Source organism: Porites lutea, chromosome 2, assembly GCF_958299795.1.
Source record: "Porites lutea chromosome 2, jaPorLute2.1, whole genome shotgun sequence".
Lineage (NCBI taxonomy): Eukaryota > Metazoa > Cnidaria > Anthozoa > Scleractinia > Poritidae > Porites > Porites lutea.
This window is the reverse complement of record NC_133202.1, coordinates 27059324-27069084: the sequence shown is the minus strand read 5'-3', so window position 1 is coordinate 27069084 and position 9761 is coordinate 27059324.

Below are 9761 nucleotides of genomic sequence, written 5' to 3'. Positions count from 1 at the left end.
CAAACTGATAAATGATCTTGGTTGGTCTCATGCACTACAAATACGTAGACGTGTAGTGCATGGGCGATTAACTCAGTCCACAGCAATTAACACTTTCAAGTAGCACTTAAGAAATTTTGCCCCAGACTTGAATACAAAGTAGGTAACTAGAAACAAAGCTCGAAATCTCCATCAGTGCGTAAAGTCATCAATAACACCTACTCATTACGATCAACTAACTGGAGGCCCGTGTCCAGTGCATGCTAGCCTCGTTTTCCTACAGAGTGTTTTATGAAGCATAACATCATTTTCAAGTCAATGAAATAGGGTTTCAAAAACCTTTCGAAGAGATCTGTTTTTTCTTTCTTTCTAAACATCTGTTCTTTCTTTTTGTCGCTGCTAAAAATTCAACGGTTTTTTCTTAAACAGATTTTGTAGTTTCTTTTCGAATTAGTAAGGAGTTTTTAAAGTCATCCTTGGAACCCGTGCGTTAAAAGCCAACATTTGGCCTCTCAAAAAGTTATCTCGCTCAGCGGGTAAATAAGAAGTCTGCGTAAAATTTTGTATGTCCAACACGAAGCTGACAACAATTTTTGCCTCTGATAACGTTTACAGTGCTTATGGATTTTGTTTAAGTTTAACACTCTAGGCAGAAAAAGGAATGGAATAGAAGACTTTATTTCGTACAAATAGCTAAAGCTCTTATAACTAAAATTCGAGACAAGCGCTCAATACTTACACTAATATCTATATTTAAATAGATATGTTACTATAAATAAATATATTATATAAGTAAATAATTAAAAAAAGAATCACAAAACTAAATGTAAAGTCAACACAAAGTTTATGTTAAAAGATCTGTCAAAAATAGCAGATCAAGATAGAGCTAATGATCAGCAGGATTTTTACAGTTTTCGGGTAACACAAAATAAATCTGCTCATGCGCAGGAGTTGTTTTTCCTTTTAACCAGTGAAGCAATGCCGCCCACTGTAATGAAAAATGCTTCAGGCAAACAAACTAATAAAATCCATGCTGACACGTGAGCCTTCGCCAACAGAAAAAGAAACTGAGCGTCTGTGTTACAAATTGTTACGTAATCAAATGAAAGCCGAAAACCGGCGAAAGATAAAGAACTGACCTGTTCTATCAAAAATAAACATTAAAACTTTTTTTGCTCACAACTCTGGTTAGGGACTCACTCTAGTACTGGAGTAAGTTTGACCAGCCTCCACTTAATTAGTGCTTATGGCTTCATTCTTAAAATTTTTGTGTTAAGTAAAGCGTCTCCTTAGTAAATTGCTGATGAGATTATCAAATTTCTTCAATATTTTCACACTAGTACAAGTTTAAATCCATAAATTCATCCATAAAAGTAGATAAAACTTATTCATGTATAATATACGGATTTTCGTAGCAAAACTTGAAATCAAAACAACATCAAAATATGGCTTTGTCTATTTAAAGCATTAGTTTGTCCGAGGACTAAAGGCCTGTCCAAACGGGAGATGCTTGGTGACCAAACATTTTACCGTTTGGCCACCTTGTTTAGTACTGTTTGGTCGGCGTGTTTGATCGTGTTCGGTTGTGTTTTATAAAATTTGAAGGCCATCAAACATTTGATCAAACAACTTAAAACATTTCTTTTGTTCTTGTGTTTGATGGGCGATGTTTGATGATGTTTGGTTGCCAAACATTTCCCGTTTGGACAAGCCAATTATAGGCAGAACTCCTTAAAAGAATCACGTGCTTTGTAACAGTTTGTCAGTCCAAAGTACGGCTCATTTGAAATAAGTTCTTGGCCTTATAAGGGCATGACTGACAGATCGGCATGAACTGCATGTGAGCAGCTGGCGGCTATAACGAGTGCAGTGTCATTATTAGAACAACGCCATATCATTTAGATGATGTTCGTCCTGAAGAAGCAAAAATGTTAGTTAAAGTTATAACAATTTTTTTCTTTATGCTGGGAAATTTCGCAGATGTCCTCGCATTGTCATGGTGGAGATTTGTTCGTTTCTTTTACTGGATCATTTCCTTTTCCTGGCATCAGGTTCATAAAAAGGCTCTAAAAGGACAGTCAAGCTTAATCACTGCTTCCCATATTACTTGAATTTCAGTTCTGTTTAGTATCGTGTGAAAGGAAACGCTTCTCGGTATAATATTCACATACACTTTTAAATTGCAAATATGATCCCTTTTTCACCACGATTGTTTTCTTTAAGAAACGAGGTAGTTCATTATTATTATCTGAGTAACAACCAAACGATCATGATACTAATGTCACCTCTAAACTAAGGCTATAAAACTTTAGGAATTCTCAGAAGACACACATTTTGAGGTTAGAAGGCTGTTGTCAGTGTGTTGTATCTTACTTTTGTAACATCTCACCTCAGTTACTGATGCTGGGCAGATATGGGCTCCTCAGCCAACAGAAAACATTCTCAAGGTTAAAGTCTTCAAAGAAAGGCAATTGAATGATCTTATTTAATATCTCTATCAATGATCTTAAAACAGCAGAGAAATACTATTCGCTCCACGCACACTAGTTTAAATTTCCAATTCCATCCGGAACGACAGGTACAAAACTGCTATTCGTGGATATGACTACCAGTAAAATCATAATTAGTCATTCATTTTATTTACTATTTAGCTCAGCACTAGATTTATCTATCCCAAAGTGCTGCAGTAAATTGTTTCAATCTAGGTACTCTAATAGCTTACCTAAAATATAGGCGGAATAATCTCACAGTTTCCATCTGCTTAGTTACGTCTGTTTCAACTCAACAAACACTATGCCAAAGCCTTCGTTAGTTCTTACAACGACCTATAACACCTGGAATTCTTTTTGCCCTTAACGTTGCGCTGCGTTTAATATCTTAAAAACTAAATAAATATATGCTGTTATTAAATCAATGTGTAAATATTGTCTTCTTATATTTGATATTTATTTTGTAATTAATAGACATAGCTTTACCAGTTTATGTAGTAAATTCAAATACGACTGACTTTTCGTTAATTGGAGCCTCGCTATGTTGTGCCACCCATACCATGTTTTTCCTTCTAGACTACATTTTTTATTTCGCGGAAGTTCTGTTGATAATAAGCCTAAAAACATCAGACAACTGTTGTTACGCTAGCTGTGAATTGCATACAGACGACAAGTTCAGTTTATCAGAACACTTCAGCAAAGTAAGAAACTAGGACTTTTCTGGTAAAAGGGAAAATACATTGTTATATCTTAATCAAAAACTGGGTTACGTCTGGAAACTTTGCCAGGTGTGTGGCGGATGTCGACACAAAGCTAATATTCAAAAGTTGAGATCTATCAAGCGCTCGAGATTGATAGCGATTTTTAAGAACGCTAGTGAAACGGTCCACTGAAGAACTGAATATATAGGGCCAATTAGGTCAAGCATGCAGATAGAACGAAAACAACTCAAAAGATCTCTAAGTGAATGGAACGATGGTTTTGACGGAAAACAAGATTTAAGAAAACACTTTAAAAAGAACGGAAGCTAGATTAACATTCTCGATATTCTCGGTGACGAGAGATATTAGCCGTTCAGAACAAGAAAGCTCGAAACTTAACCACATGAAAGACATTCAGGGCCAAATATTTAAACCAAGTCTAACTTAAGCCGCCGTTTAACGAATCTTTGAACCTTCAGATCTCTTCTTTGGTGGGTTGTTTTCAGAAGATAAATGCTTTTCTAGTCTTCTCTACATGCTTTCATAAAACTTTTTACAATAAATGTTGTTTAGATGAAATCGTTGGACAAACTGAAAATGACTAAGAACGTTAAACACTGGCTAAACTACGTTTAAATATTTGGCCCTCAGGGTTTCGTGGCTTTGAACAATAAAAGAAATTTCAAAATTTTGACCCAAAATCATTGGCTAGCACCTTCGGCAAAAACAAAAGAAAAACCAAGTGGCATCTAGCCAGAATAGAAATCGAAGCAATTCGTCGAGGTAGTTTAGTGATCACTCTAATACATGACCAACCATAACTTCTTGCCAAAAACCAACAGAGAAAAAATTTCCGGTTTTTTTACCAAAATCATAGGCTAACCGTTTTCAAATAATTTCAAGATGGCCGCCAGGCGTCAGTCTTAATCAAATTAAAAAATATTTCTATGGTTGCTTATGATCAAAATGGATCAAGAAATGATGCCTGGTTATGTCTTAGCATGCTAGAAAAGTTTAAAAGACAACTGAGAACAATTTCGATTTAAGGTGCGGTTATCTTGGATATTTCCAAAGAAGTTAACCCTTGCTTTTGAGTCAAAATTGAAAAATTTCTCAGTTTTTGTTTACGATCAAAATGGATCAAGAAATGATCTCTAAAGATGTTTTAGAGTGCTAGAAAACTCAAAAAAGACAACTTAGAAAGATTTCGATTTGGGTGCCGCAATCTTAGACTTTTGCAAATGGGTTACCCATGCCTTTAAGTCAAAATTAAATATTTTTTCTAGCTTAGCTCAAGATTAAAATGGATTAAGAATTGATCTCAGAAAATGTTTTAGAGTGCTAGAAAACTGAAAGAAGAGAACATGGGGATATTTTCTATTTTGGGTGCAGCCATCTTCGATATTTGTAAAGAGGTCAATCAATGCTTTTGGGTCAAAATTATTGATACATTATTTTTTAAATCTTTGTTTATGATTTTTCTACGTTTGTTTACGATCAAAATGATTTAAGAAAAACTCTGAAAATGTTTTAGACTACTAAAAAAACTGAAAAAGGCCAACTTATGAAGATTTTGATTTTTGGTGCGGTCACTTGGATATTTTCAAAGGGGTTAACCCATGCTTTTGGGTGAAAATTATTATTATTATTATTATTATTATTATTATTATTATTTATCTTTGTTTATGATTAACATGGATTAAGAAATGATCTCTGAAAATGTTCAAGAGTATCATTAAGACTTTTGTTCTTGGGCCATCGTAGCGTGATAAGATATAGAACACAAACAAGGGTGATAAACATATTAAACTTACTAATTTGTGTAAAAATGAACGTTACAATTTTGAAAACTTTTCTTATATAATAGTGAAAAGGGGAGTGGGACCGAGATTAAGCAAAAGATTTAGCAGTTAATCTATAAAAAGAAACTGCTGATAAATATAGACTCAGCTCCTCGCTACTAATGTTAACATTGAATGCTGGCTTGAGTTCCTGTACAGTGATAATCAGTTTTGCTCAACGCTAAGATATCAAAATCATCCGCCACTTGATGTTGTGTCCAGTGGTGTTGATGAGCTCAGCAATGGCTGATGTGTGGTTAACAATTAGTTCATGCGCCGGCGTGCGTATGTCGAGATATTGAGCACTTGAAAAGTTTGGAGAGCACAAAAAGAGGCGTAAGAGTTGCTCGAGGCGTAGCAGAGAGCAACTCTAGCCTCATGAGTGCTCTCCAAACTTCTCAAGTGCTCATTATCTCGACATACGCACAGATGAAGCATGAACTAATTGTTTTATAACATCACCAAAGCGATCAATGCCGCAGTTAACTGAAATTTTTATTATTGTGGCGCGCGCTCAAGCAGTACGCGTCAATGTGTACGTGACTATATTTTTTTACCTTACAATTCTGTTTTTGTCTTGAAACTGAGAGAAAGTTTACTGAAGTCGCTTAAGATAACATTAAAAAGATTATAAAATCCATATTGAGGTGCCGGAAAACTATTAAATCACCGAAAAATTCTTTTTAAAAGAAATAACTTTGCAAAAAAATGATTTGCAGACGTCCGCACAGCTTCCGCAGATGACAACAACAACACTCACCTCTTTTCCCTACGATCGGAATTCAAAATTTTCTCTTAAATTAACGTTAGAAAACACATGGTTAACGATTCATCGTGTACTCTTGAGTTATGGATGCACTTGGGAGACGTCCTGGGAGGATTGCTAAGCTCACAAGAACTCGAGGTATAGTTTATTGAAGTCATCAGCGTGCTCAATGGGTATATGAAGCCCGCTCGCGCTATTGAATTTGATTAGACGAATATTCTAGCTATGTTATAATCATTTTTAGCTAGGGCCTTAAAATGCTCAGTTTTTCTATCATGAAGCCGTCGTTTAGTTTTACCAATTAAAAATTTTTGCAGTCCCAACAACTGTCTTTGTAAATAACTTTAGACTGTCGAGAAGCTTCTTCAAAACAGTTACCCTCAAGGCATAATCTCCTAGCACATTAATGATGTTATAAACAGAAGTATTAACAAGCAAAACAACCATGTCTCCACTGTTCCTAACCTTACCTAGGTTCACATAGCAAACAAATCTCAAAACATCTTAAATCCTGTGTATACAATTTCTACTCTAGTGTTAGCCTTAAAAAAATTTTCAAAACACTCGCCGCATCAAATCTTTCTTTCCATACACGGACCACTTGAATCGTTCTCAGCATCGTTCTCACCACAAATGCGAAACAGTTTTGCATAAACTTGAACTTTAGTCACAGTACTTATATTTCATTTATTATTCATTGCTTATAGAGTATTTACGTGACTGCGCAATGCTGTTAATATTGTGTGTTCACTTGACATAATGTGACTGCGCGGTGCGGTATTTATGTCAGCCCACAACTGACCTGCTCATCACCGAGTTCTTAGTAGCTCAGTGGTTAGAGCATCCGACTAGTGTACGGATGGTCGTGGGTTCAATTCCTATCTGGAACTAAGAATTTTTTCCTGTGTTCTTCTCTCCACACATGTCATTTCATTTATTACTTAAATGTTCGATAAAACAAAAGGCCTGATGAATGGTGTGGATTCTCAACCATCGCGTTGTGCTTGGCGATATCCAGAAAACTTGTAATTGTTTTTTTTTTTCTTGGAGAAGAAGAAGCTCGTATGCCGAATTCCTTGTCTTTGCGAGCAAGGTTGGAAGACTTGTACTTATCGAATTCTTATAAGAAAATTGCTGAGTTGTTTTGAAAAGAAGCGACCTGTATTTTGATTGTTTTTCTACTCTGAAGTGATTTGTGACATTGTTGTTGAAGTTTAATGACATAAATGCTTGCACAGTGCTATTGAGAAGGTAAAGTATTTTTTAGCATAATAAACAAGTGTAAAACATTTTGAAAATTTTTACCATTAGTCGTTTTCTCACAGACAATTGGCGGTTTTTTCCAGCTCAAAGTCTTTCCGTCAGAAACTTCTACAATTCGGACTAAAAATTGTCAAATTTGTCAGAAGGCACCAGTTCTCTAACAGAGTTCTTTTTCGCCCAATTTACTTTTTCTGAGTAAAATTTCAGTTCAAAGAAATTAGGACGTTTCTCACTCTTTTTTCCCATCATTGATAGAATTTCTGGAAAGCAAACGATGGAAATCCAAGTTTAAAACACAGCAAACCACTTCATCTTTTTTACGTACGGGCTTACGTATATGGAAAATTTCACATGATGGCTCAATAGGAAAAAGATAGGGTAAGAGCGCGCGCTGTGTCATGAAACGAAATTCTTGAACCTAATTGGTCCTTAGCAAGAATTTTTTTGTTTCTAAATGGACAATACCGGTACCCAAACTGTCCGATTTGATCTCTCCGACTACCAGCTACTTGTAATCGGACAGGTCAAATCAGGCGGTTGCGTAGCCAATGAAAGGTGAGTAAAAGATACCAGTAGCCACTGACATTTAAGCCATTCTAAACCGACAAAAATCAATGAAAAATGCAAAGCTGGTGGGCTGCCCCGCTACGTCTGGAAAACCATGGTCAAGCAGTGATATATTTTCAGACATATTTTTTTCCTTAAAATTTGTCAATTTGTTAGAAACAGCTGATTTAGAACACTTTCAAACTGCAAGTCAACTTCAAAAATGTTAACTTGAGTTTATTAAAACATCCTTTTTAGCAAGTATTTTGTTACTGATATTAATAATTGGTAATACGACTTCGTGTCGCACAATTTAGGGGTAATCGAGCCCGTAATTTAAAATCAGCCTCGCGCTACGCGATCGGACGCTTTGAAATTTATTTATGTTTTTATCTTTTTCGATAGCTTGGGATTTCCTTAAAAACTAAGAAACGTCTTGTAGCTACTTTCTTCATTCCTGACAAACCTTTGTATTTGACACTTCACCTTCGTTTGATAGCACGAATCTTGTAACTAACAGGAAACTGGACAAAGACTGCCTTTACTTTTGGAGTATGCCCTTCCACTGCAATGAAAGTAAAGCTGTGAATCAGCCACGACACGAACAGAAACAGCTCAATCAGTTTTGCTAGAGATTCACCAGCGCAAACTGGATAAAAATTACCTTGGTTGGTGACCAGGTTACCTTCTGCGTCAATATGGCGGTACGGATTAAAGACAGTGGGGTCTTCCCAACATTTGGGATCCAGGTGGACTGACTCTGTCGTGTTGTATCGGTGAGGGCAACGTGAGGTACTGCCATGGCGACCAAGTTTCCTACCCTGAGCGCTTCTAAAATCGCAGCCTGAACGAGAGGTAGATTGTTACGGTCATTAGCCACAAAGGGTCTTCGATCTCCCATCACTTGGTCCATCTACCTCTGCGCGTCCTCTTGATACTTTGGGTATTGAGCCAAGAAGGTTAAGATCCATCTCAGGGTCGTGCTAGTAGCTTCGTAGTCAGCGAGAAACATCTTTAATCCACCCCATTCAAACCACCCACAATACCTTTCCGGATTGTCGCGGGGACTCTTTCCCACAACCTTTCTCTCGAAATAGCTGTATATATTTTAACTTTCGGTTGATGTCCGCAATAATGTCACCAAGCAACAAACTTGGTCCGTTGTTTTTACTGTTTTTCCGACCGTTTTCGCAATCAAGAAATGGTTTTGGCGAGATATTTTAACCGAAGAAGTATTTTACAGATAACATTGAAGCAATTTTGGACCAGTAGCTCCAAAATAAGAACGAAAATCGAGATGAAAGAACATTTGTCAGGGCGTCTCACTTCGCAGACGAGTTTGTTTAGGTCGCGCGATATGTTTGTCAGAAGTGCGTTGCAGTTTTCGTCTTTTTACCGTCAAACCTTGCTATTCTTCTCTGGAATCCACCTTGGAATTCAGTTTACACCATGGAAAACCCACATTTAGCTTGGTGCCTTCCCCGCCGGTTAATCAAACTTTCAGCTCCGTACTTTACCCCAAACTGAACTTGCACGCGGGCCCACCGTGTTTGGATTTTTTCAAAAAAATCCAGAGGCCGAAACAATACTAAATATGCTTTTCAATACAAGTTTAAAAATAGAATAGGACAATACAGAGCAAAGAAGAAGAAGAAGAACAGAAAGAATAAACTAGGGGCCTTCACGACAGGATACTCGCCGCGGGTCACCCATTCAGTTTTGTAACCCCGCCCGACACAGCTAAATTTGAGTGGCGCTACCAAGTTTTTAACAAAGAGATTTTAATGCGAGATACTTATTTCTAGGTTATCATTTCATCATCCCTTGTTACTGAGGGACACGGTGAAAGTCCCACAACAATTGGACGGATAAAGGATGATTTTGGTGCAGCCGAATGATCAGTTCGTCATAAATTTGATTCCTTCAACATGATAGAGCGGCATATGAGTCAGAATGATACCAAATGCGCTCTTTTTTGCATCAAAATCAGTCCCATTGAGTACCTGAGCCGACATGCAGGTTTTGAATGGGGCAAAACAATAGCTGGGAAACTTCCTGTCAACTGAAACACTAACGTTCTTTAAAAACGATCTGCTGATCGCTGCGATCTTTCATCGAAAAAAACTGTTTCTGAATTTTTGGGTAGTCTATCATAATCTTATGAAACTAACTGTTG